The sequence below is a fragment of the Cydia splendana genome, chromosome 7, assembly GCF_910591565.1.
Source record: "Cydia splendana chromosome 7, ilCydSple1.2, whole genome shotgun sequence".
NCBI classification, from domain to species: Eukaryota; Metazoa; Arthropoda; class Insecta; order Lepidoptera; family Tortricidae; genus Cydia; species Cydia splendana.
Window position 1 is genome coordinate 11,686,614 of NC_085966.1, and position 18,889 is coordinate 11,705,502.

The window sequence follows — 18,889 nt, forward strand, 5'->3', positions numbered from 1 at the left end:
AACTCTTTCTGCCCGACGGAAATCGAGTCCGATCCCTACCTACCCTCACCTTGATTTACTGCTGGGGCAAATAATCGTGTGGAGCTTTTTTTAATAAAGCCGTGGAATAAATAAAATACGTCTATAAAAAGCCTTTTTATAGAAATATTGCTGTTTTGGGAGTATTTTATTCATTGCAAGGCAGACAGTATCTAAATCCTTACTCTATAGAGGCAGGCAACAGGCTGTCTTATCGCTAAAGAGCGATCTCTTCCAGTAATATCGCTACGGTAATGTTACTGATCGAGTGTCGTGACTGTCGAGTGGAGACCACGGACTAGCAAGCGCAGCGTAGGACGTCCACCCACAAGATGGACAGACGACCTTGTTAAGGTCACCGGAATACGCTGGATGCGGGTCGCTTCCAACCGGTAGGTACGTGTGGAGGTCCAAGGGGGAGGCCTATGTTCAGCAGTGGACGTCTTATGGCTGAGATGATGATGATGATGAATGTTACTGATGCAGTTTCACTGTCCATATCCTTCCTAAATTGCATGACATTGCCGCATTACGCCACGTTAGAACGTTAAATAATTTTATCAAGGAAATGGACAGTGACATTGCCTGCGTCAAAGCTGTCGCTGTCTGCGTGAAAGTCCCAATAGTAGGTAACGTTGCTGCAGTCGTTATCCGAATTTTACCTTAAGACATCGGTTACACGCTAATTCTGGCGTCAGTTCAGTCCATCATTCTGGTCAGAATGACGAGAGAATTATCGTGTGTTACACGATAATTCTCGTCTACTCGGACTGATGGACTGATGGTCTGAACTGATCAAAATTTAATATTTTAGATAACATTCGTCAGTCCATTTTGAATGACAGAAAACTGATAGGAGACTGATCGTGTAACCTGTTTGTGTCATTCTCGCGTCAGTCACCATATTAGACAAGACTAAATGACTGTGTTGCGTTCTGTGTCCAAACGGCGACTGTGTCGTAATTTTATCAGTCTGTTGTGTGTCCATTTTCCATCATTCTGGCATCAGTCAAAACTCGAATAAGACTTATGACTGAATTTGCGTGTAACCGATGTCTAAGGCTAAACCACTTAAGGTAAAATTCGGATAACGACTGCAGGCTAAACCACTTTGTCGGTTTTCTATCTTTACATACTTAAATTATCATTGTATTAAAAGTATGACACTATCGCAAAAGGAACAGAAAAAGCGTTAGTTACTCTAGAAGTATAAAAATGGAGCGGCTTGTTACTTTATCTATTTGAAAATAAACTTTTTATAAAAAGCGAATAAAAGGTTAACCGGTAGAGAATGCCTTCTGGCTTTTAAGTTCGCCTTTTTTGTACAACTTTTACCGTGCAATGAAGTTTAAATAAACAAATAAAAGCATATTATTAATGACCAGGATTTTAGCCTAGTAAGGTTAATCCAATTGAGAAGAGTGGTTGGAAAAACCTCCTGTCTTGCTTTTGCTCAATGTGGACACAGGACACAGTTAATGTCATGTCCAGTAGCGTGATTTTATACTATTTACGTACACAGGTAACATGAGTTAACATGAGTTATTTATTTTTAAGTACAGTGAGATTAGTGACGATAAAAGACAGGTAGTTATTTCCTTGGATCGTATTGAGTGAACGTTTTTCTCGAGTCTCAACTGTTACTTCAGAGAAGCAGTGGCCGTACTACGATCGAACATGTTTTTTAAGCTAATTTTATTTTTCGTATCCTCATGATTCAGAAAAGTGATCACTCAAGAGGTTGTCACAGCCAACGTCTGGACGTTATGGGATTTTTTCCAGCAGAGCAAGGTTAAGGGTTGAAAAAACATCCTGAATTGAAAGTTTGTTTTCATTGCAAGTTTTTAAATAAATGTCAAAATGTAATCTCTGACATTCCTTTACATCGGGTCTACGTTCATCTTCAATGTTTTTTATACCAGACCTGAATGTACGAATATAACGCCGGAACAATCACTGCTTTTGGAATATGAAAAGATTTTATAGCCACATTTTTTTTATCTGATCGTTATCTGACAATTACGTATCACTCTTGCCTTTGAATGACTTCCCTATAATTTTTTTTTTAGGATTAGAAAGAAATTCGCAGATATCAGCACGAAAACCTTTATCGGGCACTTCATCCGCATACATTCATTATTATATCGCTATATGGTAATGTCGTACCTACCTAATCTCAGCTTATCCCGACATTTTTTTCATTTCAGTTATTTACTTCAAATTAGCATGAAGTGGCGGTTTTAAAACCTCATGCTTACTTTTCCAGAGTCAAAGTACTGTTAAATAATGATATAGTTATGTTCGAGTCTTCTGTTGATTGCACTAGTCTCTGAGTTCGTTAACGCTAGTGGGTGCAAAGTGCCTAGCGCTAAAGATAATTTGAAGCTTAATACCTACTTCTTTGAGAATCGACGTGTAAACATTTGCATCTGATCATTCATAAGTAGAAATTTGGAGGATTTATGTGTTGAAAAATTAAGTTCTTAATCTATCATCACCAGAAGAAACCCTGTTAGCAACTGAAAAAGATAAACAAAAAAGTTATTTTTAAATAGTATCGCCAAACTATTAGTCATACTGATTTTCCATGATTAATGAAGTTGACCCCATAGATTATAAAGCTTGATAATAACGAGATCTGATATTTTTTCTATCCTTATAACCTTATCGGACTCCTAGCCTAGTCGGTAGTGACCCAGCCTGCGAAGCTGGAGGTCCCAGGTTCGTATCCCGATAAGGGCATTTATTTGTACCTATGTTCATCACAAATATTTCTTCCTGAGTTATGGATGTTTTACATGTATTTAATTGACCGAAGCGAAGCGAAGGTCTACGTTTTGACTCGGGCATTTTGCTTTCGTATGTCCGGATGTTCTCCTCTACAGGTCGCAATTCTTAACCGATTCTCGTGAAATTTTGTGACCGAATTTTATGACTAAATAAAATTTTTTTGTCAATCCGGTTTTTGGAAATTTTTAAAAATGGCGGAGTCGTGATACCTGGCGCCTAAACAAATAGTCGTATCGATATCATAAGAGTTTTTTCTTTTTGAGACATGTTTACAGAGTTAATAGCAAAAAATGCAGAAAAAAATTATCGCTGGTTTAGGCGGTATTTAGATATTTAGTTTTGTATTTCCGGATGTTCTCCTCTACAGGTCGCAATTGTTAACCGATTCTCATGAAATTTTGTGACCAGATTCTATGACTAAATAAAATTTTTTTGTCAATCCGGTTTTTGGAAATTTTTAAAAATGGCGGAGTCGTGATACCTGTCGCCTAAACAAATAGTCGTATCGATATCATAAGAGTTTTTTCTTTTTGATATATGTTTATAGATTAAATGGCCAAAAATTCAGAAAATTTGTATCGCTGGTTTCGGCGGTATTTAGATATTTAGTTTTTACTTGAGAATGAGTAGCTAAATTTCGTCAGCTTTAGTAAGAACTATCATGGCGCATTTTGCAAACGTTCGCTTTTTTGTTTGCATAGGGAGGTCCCTGGTTCCATCCCCAGTAATTGTATGCTGCTACATAACTTTTTGTATTTTTTTATACTTAAATTTCGTATCAATTGTTGTTTTATATTTTATTTTTTTATTTTGAAAAAATTAAAAAAATAGTATTTTTTATTTATCAAGCGCGGGCTAAGCGCATTCGTTTATTTTTTGCAAGAGATGATGGCTTATTGCGCTTTAAAGAAAATTTGATTCTTGAATATACGGCGCCATACCTTTGGCCTATGCTCGTCTAGATGGCGACACCATTTTATATTTAACAATTTTTACTCATATCAGTAAAAGAACATGGGTCAAAATCATATGGCGTTCTAAAAATAAAAAAAATCATTTATACATTTATTGATTTTTTTTTTCATTTTCATTTTAATCCTGTATCGAAAGATGGCAGCAAATTTACTGTGACTACAAAATTTAGTATGACAATAACCCTCTACTACATATAGGGACCGTGCGCGTTGGAGGGTCTGCCATCTTGTGGCCTGAATCGGAAACATGCACATTGCCAAAACAAGTTCTACCATCTACCGTTCTTGTAGGTACGTTTCCTTATGCATAGTAGGTTCTGTCATCTTGTGGGCTACATCGGAAGCATAAACGTCACATTTACGCCTCACGCCAAAAATCTGACGGCTCCTATGCTACCCCCTATAGTTCACGCACGCCCACTATAGGGACCGTGCGCGTTGGAGGGCCTGCCATCTTGTGGCCTGAATCGGAAACATATGTGCACATGTACATTGCCAAAGCAAGTGCTACCATCTACCGTTCTCGTAAGTACGTTTCCTTGTGCATAGTAGGTTCTGCCATCCCGTGGGCTACATCGGAATCATAAACTACACATCTACGCTTCGCGCCAAAGATCTGACGGCTCCTGTGCTGCCCCCTATAGTTCATGCACGTCCCCTATACACTTTATTCTCTTTAGACATAGAATAAAGAAGTAACGAAGAAAAGTAACTCAGTACATTGCTACACGGCTCACGTAAATCGCGTTATCTTCGCCGGTACCTCGAATGTCTTCGCGTTATTTTTAGATGGCGTTGTTATCAATAAATAATAGTGACATCTAGTGAGGTAGCAATGAATTACACCGTCAAGTAACCATATCTAAGAATTGATTTAATATTTTGACACTTGCGCCACTTCAGTTTTGGTCGAGAGGTTTGAGTATTTGACTTGCAATTCTGAGTACTCGGGTTCGAGACCCAGCTCCGGTGGCACTTTTTTATTTTATTTTACATTTTATTTTACATTATCCGAAAAATTTTAATCAAACATTTTTTTTAATGTATCATACCATTCATGAAGTAAACATTGTTACATCCATAAATGTCTCTGAAGAGACCCCTACATATTAAAAATTATAAAAAAATCAAAAACATCCTATAGGTATATGTAAAAAACATAATTAATAAAAATATCTTTGTATTTAACGCCATGTATTTATAATGTGAGAGCGTTTGTTCTACAGTGTAATGTATAGTGGGAGATACCATGGTATCTGCCACTATACATTACATTTTGTATCTCAATGAGATACAAAAGATATACCTACAATACTCAAAAGTATGTTTTCCCGAAATGAAAGCAATAATAATCTTATGTTAATTTGTGCTCATATATCATATTAAAACAAGGAGTCCTTGGACCTAGAATATACTTACCGATAGGTATGTAATATGTTTCTCTCAAATAGTTAATATTAGTTGTTCCTGATTTATAGATTTTTCTTAGTGATGCAACGAATAATACTTATTACAAATAGAATCTAGATATTTACCTATCATTGTGATATGTTGAGATACAAACTTAAAATTGCAGTTGTCCCCTGGACACCAACCTCATTTTCCTTCACTTTAGTTTCGAAAAAAACTCCCTTACTTTAGTTGGGTTTTGTATGAAATATTTGACACAACCAAACTTATGTTTTGAATGCGTTGACTTAAAATTTAAACTCCCCTCTTGGTGCTAACGTCAGAAACTAGAATACCTACTCGTAACGCTATGGCTTTTCATGTAAAACTTTATTTAGGCTTATTTTGTTTATTTCATATTTTTACAGCCTACGCCAACACACTTACAAGAAATTAAAATTTTAAATTACAAAGAATACTTTTTAAACTACAAACACAACCCCCTTGTCAGTAAATAAACGCATACATTTTTAAATTTGCTGCCTTTTTCTGTTGACAATGTTGGTGTACCAGAGTATAAATGTGGCTTTCCATCAGAGAAGGGTCCTTATGGTTCATGTACATTTGTACAATAAGGACCTTTTTATCAGAATTTAAGTTAAAATTTCAGATGGAAAGGACCTTATTGTACTTGAACCATAAGGACCCTTCTGTGATGGAAAGCCACATATTACAAATTATAGTTACAGCAAATAGGATCCTGTTGTCAACAAATATCATTGAACACAGAACACAGTTGTGGCAATTCAGCAAATATAATGAAGGTGGGTAGACAAAAATAAAGCATGGATTGAAATAAGGATAAAATGTATTAATGGGTATTAATAACTAATTAAAAATTTTTCATTGCATCGATCTGCATCCATTGAAGCAGGAATTGACAATTTCATGTTTCTCCTCTTAGTCCATATAAATTATATTTTGTCACTTCATTTTTTCAGATATAATACATTGTTGTTGTTGATTGTTCAACGGCAACCCGTAGGTGTGTAGGGCCTCCACAACATCCTTCCACGCTTTTCTGTCTCGAGCATCCATCTTGGCCTCGTTCCAGCTCAGTCAGATATAATACATTGACCAGTAGTAACTCTATCCATTGGTTAGCAGGCGTACGATGTTTAACGACATGTTTCCCCTTCTAAATTTAAAAAATATTTCCAATTGTTCGCTTTTCGGGTGATAGGAGCTAGAATGGGAGCACCTGAAAACAAAAAATAATTTGTTGCATACAAAAATATTTTAAAGATACAATTCTGACCAGGGACCGATACCAGTATATTTTTCATACAAATTAACGGGTATTCAATTTCGGTATCACGGTTGTTTATGTATATTTTTGATTCCTGATTCTATTCACTATATTTTTGCATTTAATTTAGCTATCTTATCAATCACTATCCTTACCTAAATACTATTCTAAAATAAAAATAAAATACTGTGAATGCTATGTGATATTTTATTATTAGTTATACCGGATACCGGTAACGGTCCCTAATTTTTACAAATTTTTTTGGAAGGAAAGCAAGCATTCATCATAAAAATCATTATGTTTTCAAAATAAAGTCCGTAACTTGAGTGTTTAGAACTACATCTGTATTTTCTAAAAATTGTTACTTTTCAAAAAATAATAAAACAACCTTACATTAAGACCTTTCTGTTGGTAAAACTAGATTATATTAACAACTTACATAGATTCAGTAAAATGTTACTGAGGATTATCTTACATGGTTTGAAATTAAGAACTGGAAAACTTATAGTTACAGAATAATTATACTCTTATTTTACTAATAACTGAGCAACCAATAGATTACATAACCAATAAATTCCGTTCACTAAAGTAAAACCAGCCATGAGTGATTTGCTGCATTATTTTCGACAGTAAATAATGTCAAAGCACCACTCAAGTTTACATAGGTACCTAACCGTGTTCACGGTCGTTAGTTCGGGATTGACAAGAGGTTAAAATAAAAAAGTTATATGTATAGAGCGTTGAATATGTTAAAATGTTTCAGTAGTTTACATTAAATAACCTTTAATAAACTTACCTGATGCATATTATTAATCCATTGCAGGCAATATTCATCACTGATTGGCAAACACCCTCTCCTCAGGTTTGTTTGACCTGCTTTAGTTTAATTCTGATGGTACTTCAGGAATCCACAGGAATTCAGTACCTATTGTGAACTACATTTCGAATAATATCAAATACCGAACCGAACTAAATTTAACACATGAAATAAAAAAAAATCATAATGATATTATAAACATAAACAGACGCTACGCGGTAGGCGGCCGTCGACGACATGGTCCCGAGGGCCTATCGCGACCCATTACGACATGTTGCCTCCCTGTCACACTTAAGTACGAATTTATAGCGACAGAGAGGCAACACGTCGAACGTGGTTCGCGGTAGGCCCTCTGATAGTTTATTTTTAGTGTTGCCATTGATTTTTTTAGTCTCCCTAAATATATCTGTCATGTCATTATTGTTTCTGCTTTTAATTGCACATGTTAATGGATCAAATAAAAAAATTATGTCCAAAAATACTTTTTAAATATAAATCTACTATAATGTTTGAATTTTAAAATACATGCCTAAAATTTCCAGTCGTTTTTTAAGAAGCAGCATTATAACAACACCCCGAAGTAGGGTACTGTTTTAATAGAATTACAACCCGTACTTGGTACAGTTTCTATTTACGCAGTTGGTTCCCTAGTGAACATAATTTGTAATTTAAATACATGCGTCCATTCTAGCAACAGCCTAAAAACTAAGTATATTTTTTGTAGAACATTTTATTAGAAATACAATAATACGTTGTTGTTATTAATATTAGCTAAGGTATACTTAATTTATTTTACCGTGGTCATAATAAGAATTTGAAACGGAACGTTATGCGAACACAATCTTGATAATAAATTTGTGTGTATCTGAAATTCTGAACCACGCGGCGTTGCCAAATCGCAATGACCGCCAAACCACTGACTAGACAACGTCGCATCCTGTCGTTGCATTGTGTACCTACTCATTATTCGAGTTAGTGTAGTGTCAGGTTGCCATTTCAATGAACCAAAAAATAAATAAAAATATTCCTTTAGTCTAGTTCATGTTCTAGTCTAGTTTTGTATAATTAATGAGTAGAGCTAAATAATTTGTTCAAAATACTGTAATGGTTGATTTATATAACTAAAATTCTTCAATTATGCAGAGTCTATGCGAAAACCCTACGACTCATCTCCTTCCACACAGGCTCTAGTACCTAATGAAATGTTCAAATAGACTTTCCAGATTTGAAATTTGTAATGTAGGCAACATAAGCTGAGAAATTTAAACAATCCCATCCACATAAAATTAATTGTCGCCGTTGTGATTTTCAACCGTAGATGAACGGTGTCAAGTCATTTATTGTATGTTGTATGTGTTTTGGAAACTGTAAAAAAGAAGTTTGAAGTATAAAAATGTAGTTTTTTAGCAATATTTATTTTTAATCGGAATCCGTGCCTGTATATAAATTTTAGGTTTCTCTTTTTAGGGTTCCGTACCCAAAGGGTAAAACGGGACCCTATTACTAAGACTTCGCTGTCCGTCCGTCCGTCCGTCCGTCCGTCCGTCCGTCCGTCCGTCCGTCCGTCCGTCTGTCACCAGGCTGTATCTCACGAACCGTGATAGCTAGACAGTTGAAATTTTCACAGATGATGTATTTCTGTTGCCGCTATAACAACAAATACTAAAAACAGAATAAAATAAAGATTTAAATGGGGCTCCCATACAACAAACGTGATTTTTGACCAAAGTTAAGCAACGTCGGGAGTGGTCAGTATTTGGATGGGTGACCGTTTTTTTTTTGCTTTTTTTTTGTTTTTTTTTTTTGCATTATGGTACGGAACCCTTCGTGCGCGAGTCCGACTCGCACTTGCCCGGTTTTTTTTCGTCAATATGGCAACTTTGTTTAGCATACACTGGCACGCACTGGTGTGCACCTTGCGCACGCGCCACCTACCGGAATACGACGTTCGTTATTTAGTCATTTAACTTACAAAAAAAGGTTCCATCAATTCAAGCTGATTCAAGTAGCCGACTGGTAAAAATTGCCTTAAATGATTTTCCAATTTTAGGTGTTATAAAGTGATAATTTTGTACGATTAAGTTTCATATTTATAAATATTACGAATTGGGTTATTTAAGTGAAACAATGTGGCGAATTCATCAATATTATTTTTCATGAGTGTATAGTAATGCCATCTATGCTTTGATTAGTCAAACATGTGAGTGTGACTATGGAGTTCCTTCTCTTTCTTTACTTATTACTTTATGCTTTAGATTAGATATTTAAATTCTTACTCGAGAATAAGTAACCAAATTTCGTCAGCTCATCTAAATGCTATCATAGCGCAGTTGGAAAGACGCTTATAAGCAAGGATATGGGATAGGTACCCGGTTCGATCCCCAGTAAATGCATTTTTTTTTTTTTGCACTTAAACATCGTATTGCTGATTGATCAAGCGAGCGCGAAGCGCGAGTTCGTTTGAGTTTTTGTTTGAACATTTTGTTAGCGGTTTTAGTTCAAGGGCATGGCTGTTCCAGGAGTCAATTTCCACTTACGTTTATATAACCAGGTTTTTTTCAAATAGGTAGGTTAGGGTTATTTTTTTGATGACCCTAAAAACGAAACTGCTCCCAGAGATAGGTAGGTTAGGGTTATTTTTTTTTTGATGACCCTAAAAACGAATCTGCTCCCAGAGATAGGTAGGTTAGAGTTATTGGCTGACAGCGTTTGGTTTTTTACTTGCAGTTTTTTAGATTATGTTTTAATTTTAGTGTTTTTGATATTTGTTGTATGTGAAATACCTACAAGTAACAAATATAATTACTACACTATTAACATACAGTAACAAGAAAATATTATCCTAGATATTTAAAAGAACGAAAACTATAAGGAAAATATTAATTTAAAAATATTAAAAATAGGCGATTGCGGAAGAAAACCATTGGGAAAATATGGGAACGGAGTAATTGCTACCGAGAATGAATGATTTCGGGAAATTATGGGCAACGCAAAATATGAGAACGGAGTAATTGCCTCGAAGAAAAAATGATTTTCGGAAATTATGGGCCACACTCGCGCACGAAGCTTCTTAGTTGCAGTTTACAGGTTATAATTCAAAGGTAATGTTGGTTTCCTAACATAAGTAGAGTTAGACCAAGAAAAGTCTGCAGAGATTTTGACACCGGCACAAATAACATTGGAACTGCGTGTGCTGTCAAAATCTCTGCAGACTTTTCTTGGTCTAACTCTATCCACTTTTCTATACAATTAGTATGGCGACGTGTATACTTAAGGGGCATCGACCGTACACTGACATCGGGATGATATTTTTATCATGTTATTAGGTACAGTGGCGTAGCTAGGGGGGGGCGGCGGGGGCGGCCCGCCCCGGGTGTCACCCATTTGGGGGGTGACACCCGACCGTGAACATCAGTAGTGCCATCTATAAAAATTCGTAAAACTGTGCCAGATTGCACAACCGCCATTAAGGAAATAATATACAACATGCCCACGAGGAACCCGAGAGATTTTGACAGAATATTCCTGATCATATTTAAAGACTAAAATGTCCTATAAACTGTTTTGGAATTCGCCTAGTTTCATAGTCCAGTAGCACCAGCATAGCAATGTACAAATTGCAGAACATTCCCAAAAAGCGGAAACGTTCTCGAGAATGTTCTCAGAACATGGATATTATTGTTCCGCCATCTTGGATTTTTTCCAAAAAAAATTTTTTATCATAGGAATCTAGAGGCCTCTATCTCCCGCCATGCCAAATCTCAGCGCGCTCGCACCAACTTAAAAAAAATTAAAAAAAAAGTCAGCTATTTTTTTTTTAATGCAGTTTGTTTTGTCTCGGGGCCCTCTATGACATTTGGTCACCGTTTAAAAGTTGCCATACAAAATAAAAGTGGCAATTGTAGCATTTTTCCAAAAAAACAATTTTTGATAGGTATTTAGGGGATCCCGAGATTCCGTGGCCAAAATTTCAGCGCGCTAGTGCAAACTTGAAAAAATTAAAAAAAAAAAGTCGGCCATATTGAAAAAAAAACACATGGCGGCGTCAAAAACTACCAGGGTCCCTCTATGATATTTGGTCGAGCACCCCCCACCTAGGTCTGACCGTTTGACCGGGCCGTCATACATTTTTCTGACCGGAAGCGGTAGACCAAAAGTCGGAATTTTCTGGGGGTAAGGATACTACACCTAAACTATCGTGAATATTCATGGTATCAACTACGATAAATAAATAAATTCTCGTTCTCGAGAACGTTCTCAGAAGTTACCGAGAAATTCTCATGTGGAAAGTTTCGCAACTTTGGAAAGTTTTTTTTTTAATTATGTGATTATTTCTGTAATTGACAAAAAAAAATTAAAATTATTTTTGGGTGACAGTTTTACAAATTATAGCATTTACATTTTATGTACAAAAAATCGAAAAACGAGAAATTCTGATGTGGAAAGTTTCGCATATTTGGAAAGTTTTTTTTTTAATTGTGATTATTTCTATAACTGACAAAAAAAAGTAAAAATTATTTTTGGGTGTCAGTTTTACAAATTATAGCATTTACATTTTATGTACAAAAAATCGAAAAACAATTTTATTTTGGCGAAATTGACGTAAACTCTTTTAGTATTTTTTCCTTATTTTGGCCTCAGAAATGCATGGTTAAAATCTCTCGGGGTTCCTGGTATGTAACAATAATATGTTGGTGCCTCGTAGGTTTTCTAATTCAGAAAGTTTTTTTTATTATGTGATTATTTCTGTAATTGAGAAGCTATGTCACTATTTCTAATTGGGTGACTCTGGACTATTTGAAATTCATTGTGAAATGGGATTTTACAGAATCTCTTTGAAATCGCGCACTTGGCAAAAAAAAGTTTTTAATTTTTTTTTTAACGTAAATTATTTGTATATCTTTCACGGGACAATGATGATTCGGACCTTTGGGAGGCGTGCGCGGAGCCCAGGCCAACATGTAGACCCTTATGACACTTATGAAATGTGGGTTACACCGAGCGGATGCTGTCGCATAGAACGCGCGCAGAGGCAACACCCGCCAGGGTGTGGACTATTGAGAGTTCATGGAATCTAAAATGAAAGCGATGGAGTAAATTGTGAGCTATGGAATATTAAATGTAATTTTATAATTGTAAAATATTAAACATATTTTACAATTTTGATTGAATTTTGGGGTGACACCCACAATTTCCGCCCCGGGTGCCACCCATGCTAGCTACGCCACTGATTAGGTAGTCATCGTGCGTCTCGCTTGCGCCAATACATGTACGGACAAGAACGAGTGAAATGCACGATAAACTAAATGACATCAGTTAGATGTCTTTCTGATATCAGTGTAAGTTTGAATTGGCCTGTTAGCCAAAAATTGTTTCGTATGTCCATATGTTCTACTCTACAGGTCGCATATCTAAACCAATTCCCGAATTTTGTAAGCAATTGATAGTTAAGTTTTTATGGTCAAATTAGATTCTCTAAATTCTTCAAAACAACGGAACCATACATTTATTCAGTTTTAAACTCTGCTCGCGAGGTCTACAGCTCACAGAGCCACTAGTATTTATTATCGTCGTCTAGTACACACAGAGATGGGCATTAATCGATTAATTTTTTAGTTAACTAATCAATCGATTAAAAATATCAATCGTCATTTTTTAATCGCGATTAATTTAGTTGCGATTAAATTAGTTGTGAGAATATACAACTAACAACTAAATTAGTTTTAGTTTCAATCGACTAAATTTCACGGTTAAATCTATATTAATACTATGTCATCGCTGTTTTTTGCATTTAATATTTAACTTGCAATATGTAACTAAAAGTTGGTATGTATGTACATTGGAGGCACTCGTATGTTGTACCTGTGTTGGTTTGGGTAGAATCTTGCAGCTTTTTTCGAAGCAGATACCTTCAACCGATTGAGCTAAAATTATGTATACACGTTTAATTTGAAATGCTTGAATGACAATGTAATATTATGGGCAATAATATAACGATATATGTGTAGTATATATCGTTATACATATTATGGATACAGGTAACGATAAATAGCGAAAAACTGCAATGTTTACAAGTCGCAAACAATAATGTAGATTGGTGCATTATTAATACTTAAGTTGTACACGATACTGAGTAAATCTTAGACAAAGAAATTATCAATATTCTGCTGTCGCTGTCAATAATAAAACTCTTTTTAGTGTAACAACAAAATACAAAGTTTTATTTATAAAATTGTGTTTTAAGTGTCAATGCACAAAGTACCCAATTTTTATTTACCCTTAGATAAGAGAAATTTTACACTCCATAAAAATGGTCAAAATATCGCAAGTAACACATGTGCTATTTCATTTTTATACATGCGTTAAGATGTCCTAATCTGCTGGCTGTCAACATAGCCATACCGAGGTTTTCCATTTAAGTAATTTGCTTCTAACATTAGTCGCGGAAAAAATAGTCTAACTAATTAGTCGATTACAAAAATTAGTTGTCCGTAATCAATCGGCAACTAATTTAGTTGCAACTAAATTAGTTGCACTCTATACAACTACGATTGATTAGTCGTCGTTTTCAATCGTCAGTCGCAATTAATTCTTTTAGTCTTAATCGTTAATCGTTAGTCGATTACATTTTGCCCATCTCTGAGTACACACAACATAAGGCCGGAGCCCCACTGCTGCGCACGCTACATCCACGGCCCACGTTTTAATACAAACCGTGGGCAAGCCCACGAAATTTTGTATAGGAACGTGGGTCGTGTACATGCGTGCGCAGCAGTGGGGCTCCGGCCTAACCGTATTACTGTGGGACTAGCAGGCCAATTCGAACGTACACTGAATCAAAATGATATCTAAAAGATGTCATTTAGTTATCGTGCATTTCGCTCGTATTTGTCCGTACATGTATTGGCCCGAACGAGACGCACGAGAACTAAATGACATCATTTAGATATCATTTTGATGGCAGTGTACGTTCGAATTGGCCTCTAGGTCGATTGTCCTATAATGTTAGAGTATTTAATAACCGGAGTCGCCTTTAAGAGCTTACCACTCTGCCGAAAACCTTGCTCAATTGTGCAAACTTTTATATGGACAGACGTTTATCTGGCATGGCTATTTGTACGTTACGTACTAATAATGTACAAATAGCCATACATTTGAGGTGCCCCCGCCCGTGAAATCGGCAGACTGTTTCGTACAGAAATTGACAGCCAAGGCGTCTCCAGTTACCTACTAAATGCTCTAAGCCTATAATATTTATTTATTTATCACTATACCCTCTTTTAAAAAAACTATGATTACAGATCATACGCCATGTGCGTATGACCTAAAATTGTCGTTTTTAAGTGACAACACAGCCGCATAAAAGCCTTATAGGATTAGACAATTCTCTTACAGTAACCTACGATCGACTTGGAACAGTTGGAACACATCCAAGCCTATTTATGGACTTTTCAGTGACTTGGTAACAGAAGTCTTGTGGCATTCCAAATAGTTCCAAACTCAATGACAATAAGAAACGCTTCAGACAGAGAGGGTTTGAGTGTGCCTATCACTTAACTTGGGTTAGTATGAAGTTGGAAGTTTTCTATTCATATTGATGAGGGATGACATTGACTCTTTGCTAAGGACGAAATAAATAATATTTAAGTGCTTTTATTCGCTCATAAAAATAAAGAAATAATAAAAATGAGATAGAATACAATCCTATAAGCGTAGTTTCGTTGACAGCTGTTTAAATTAGGAAAACGTTTCTATGATTCTTAATAGTATTTTACAGTGCCTACATATTTATGGTGCTACTCTACAGCTCTAGGGCAGGATAAAGGGCAATTAATACGTGTCGATGTCAAAAATTTAAAGAGCCATATGTACTGTAAAGCGTTGTACAATACACGTGCGAAAAGGTAATTCGCAACTCGTGTCGATTTAAAGCACTCCCTTCAGTCGTGTTTCAAATCGCCAGTCGTTGCGAATTTCGCACTTGTATCGTAATATACTATTGTGCAACAGGTACATAATAAGGCCTGCTTAACTTATGTACAGTCTGATCTGATTGATAGAGTCGAAAACTGGTAGACCACTTTCTTGGCTACCTAACGTAGGTAAGTCAACAATTTTCAAATATAGATTTAATTTGACGCATAAATTATATTTAACGATTGTTTAATCCGGCTGCCATTAGCGACACCTGAATCCGAATTAAATTAATTCAAAGGGAAATTGTATTAAAAAGGCGAATTAATTCAATTTTCGCTTGGCGCGGAGGCTGGAAGTATCCTTAGATCTTCCAATAAAATTGAAAGGCTTACCCGCTAGAGCCTGAAACTTATAGCCATATTACCATAACTTAGTTTTGCAACTGATGCAAATCGCTGCAAAATTTCCTAGTCGTCGTTCAGCTGCCGGAAGTGATGTTTAACCTTTTAAAAAGCAATCAAACATATGCATGAATTATGTATCCCTCTTCCTTCCTATAGATTTTTACATCAAATGAGAGTATAAGAAATCAGTGGACTGGCAAAAACGAGATTTTAACATGAATAGGGTAGACGAAACGCGATACAAGAGATAAGTTATATCTAGACTAATAGGTCAGGTATTCACGTTAGCTTTGCTTTCTAAAGGAAAGCGCTTGATAATAGGTGCACGTTATATATAGCTATCCCAATTTCCCAATCTTGGGGCTGTGATCTACGCTACATGTCGTATCTGGTGCAAAGGATTTCGTTGGCTATACTGTTAGTGTGATGGGAACTTTTGGACTAGATGCGATTCGGGGCGGTCCTTTTTAGATGACTTTTTATTAGAAGAACTAGCACGCGAAAATTATTTCTCAAGATATTTTATAGCACGTAGGTAACCTCATTTATATGACTGTATGTTACCCAGTCACAAACTTGCATGACTAGAATTGATTCATTATGCTGAAGTCTAGCTTTAGGCTAATATACATATTATGTTTCGTGTGATTTCCGATTATATAGTATAAACGGCCTACACACCGCACTAGGCCACTAATACATACATACCAAAAATACAGCTTTACGTCACGCTTTGCGTCTTTCGGAGATTTAAGGATGACTCACGTTAGACCGGGCCGTGTCCGGGCCGGAGCTTCCGGCGCTTACTTTTCTATGACATGACAGGCGATCACATGGTGCTTTCCACAGAAGAGTGATTCTCAAGAAAGTGCCATCGACAGATTAAAGTTAATGAAAAAATGTTTTGCATTTTTTTTACTTTTAAGAATGAAAAATATGTTTTACTACTTCAAGTACCCAAATTTTCAAAAGGGATCGGAAAATGAAGAAGTTATTTTCAAGACTTACAATAACCTATACATTGAACACAGGTTAAAGTTAAGCAGGTTACAGTGAAAAATACATTCCTTTTTATTTTTTCTCTTGAACGGATAATAATACGATAGTCTCACTTGTAGCATAGATGAATAAACCTTCATACAATATTAAAATTATATTATTACATTAGGCCCCATACCAAATTCGTAAAATAATCGAGACAAGTTAAAGTTAACATTCCGTTACAAAACCCAGATTCCTGCCTTTAACCACTTGTCTCTACGAAACTACGACACTTGGGTCATGATGATACCCTACGGTGGTTAGCTTGATACTTACTTACCTTATATTTTGCCATATGATCTAAATAAAATTTTCTGTGTTATGAGTCAGATGCAATACCGCGGATGTACAGGTTACAGTGAAAATACCCTTAAACAAACTTCGTGCGTAAATATTGTTGTAAAAAAATATAAGGCCCGTGCAATGTACATTTTAAAAGGTACTTATTGTTTATGTTATTATATTTTATTTACATAAATTGGTGCTCATAATATCTAAAGAACTAAAACTAGAAGAGCGATGCTTTTGGACAAGACAGGTTACAGTGAAAAGTGCTACTGTTTATTTTTTATAAAAACAAGTCTTAAATTTAAATAAAAATAATGACTTGGCCTCGATAAACATTGTTTTAGTTTATATATACATTTTTGTTTCATATGAAAAAGAGCAAATAAACATACATTCAAGTCAAAAACTCGATGACAGGTTAAGATGCCACTTTTTTGAGAATTACTCAGAAAACGCTGCGCTGGAAGCTCCGGCCCAGACACAGCCCGGTCTAACGTGTGTCATCCTTTATTCGTAAGATTTGACTGATGCATAGGTATTTCACGATTTTATGTCAATGTTCTTCTAGTTGTCTCTAGGTGACATTCGAATGATGACTGCAACAGCGTTACTGTTGCGGCTTGCGGCGTTACGTCGGCGTTGACGCGAAAATTAGTGAGGGATTAAATGTGTTAAACACGACAGCAACGACATCAACACAATTTGTCAATAAAGTTAACGACATTACCTACAGCTCGCGAGAAAGAGTTTTTCAGAGATTAGAAAATTAATTCCAAATCTTTTTTTCATGGGAAGTAGATAAGTATCAGATTCATGTTTGTTTTACCGTATCGACTTGTGTAAATTGAAGAGGAATCGGTGCTGTTTGTTGTTGTGTATCTGTATCAGTACATTTGCTCCGGAAATAACTTGCTCGGGGTGGCTGTGTTAGCAGATTCAATATCAAAAGTATTCGCTATGATGGATGCGTTTGTAGTACGTTTTGTCGTTTTTTGTTTGCACGTGATGGTTGTGGCAATACGTATATATTGTAAATCTGGGATCTATCGACCTGTGATTGGTCTGACATTACTCGTGTTTGTACTTAACCAAAGGAAATAAATAACGTAACAGTAAACAACGTTTATTTTAATATTTTTTTATTGCGTTGCAGAAATAAATTCCTCTTAAACAAACCTTTGAACTCTTTAAAAAATTAATTTAAGCCTCCATTAGAGGAAACACGAGTAACATTCCGGAATTTTATGTCGAAACGAAATTTTCCAATAAAACTGTGCGATATCGGTTTCTTGAAGCATTTTATGATTTATTGCTTTCGTTTCAAACTTCTCACGGTGACGGATGCCATCGCGCCTGCACACATTCCCAAAAGATCGTATCCGTCAGTTAAAAATATTAATTTTACGAAATTCCAATTTATCATCCGAGCACCTAATGACTTACGGTAAATGTCGAAATATTTTCAGCGGGCCTGCGTGTTACGACGTTGCACGTGAATGACGTATACTACGTCCTTACTTTCTGGAATATTTTGTTGCTTCCACGCCGAGAAATTTATTACTCTCTCCATATTGTAGATGCAGAGGTATTTTGACAGCAAGTGAGACTTTTTCTCACATTGAAAAAAGCTTTATACTGAAATTAGTACATTGCAAATAAGCGAAGAAGGGAAAACTTGACGCAGGTTTGAAATATTTAATGCCTTGTCTGTTTCACTTGTTGGTTGGCGTAGTTGTTTTCATCAAATTATCAAACAGCTTTTGATACCACTCATATAACAGGACAGTTTACAAATTAAATTCATTTATGTATAGCTCTAGGTACTTAACATAACTAGTACGCTAGCTCAATGCAGATTAAGAACTTCACACACATGCATGCAATTAATTCATATTATAAATATTTCATTATTTCTTGTTTTCTACTTCAAAGCACCGGAAAA

At 35.8% G+C, this 18,889-nt stretch overlaps 1 protein-coding gene across 1 annotated transcript in view; it reads right to left on the bottom strand.

Moving 5' to 3' along the window:
* LOC134792172 (cytochrome b5-related protein-like) overlaps positions 1-18,889 on the bottom strand; it is a 526,347-nt gene that overhangs the window by 298,946 nt on the left and 208,512 nt on the right. The gene's annotated exons all lie outside the window — the stretch shown is intronic.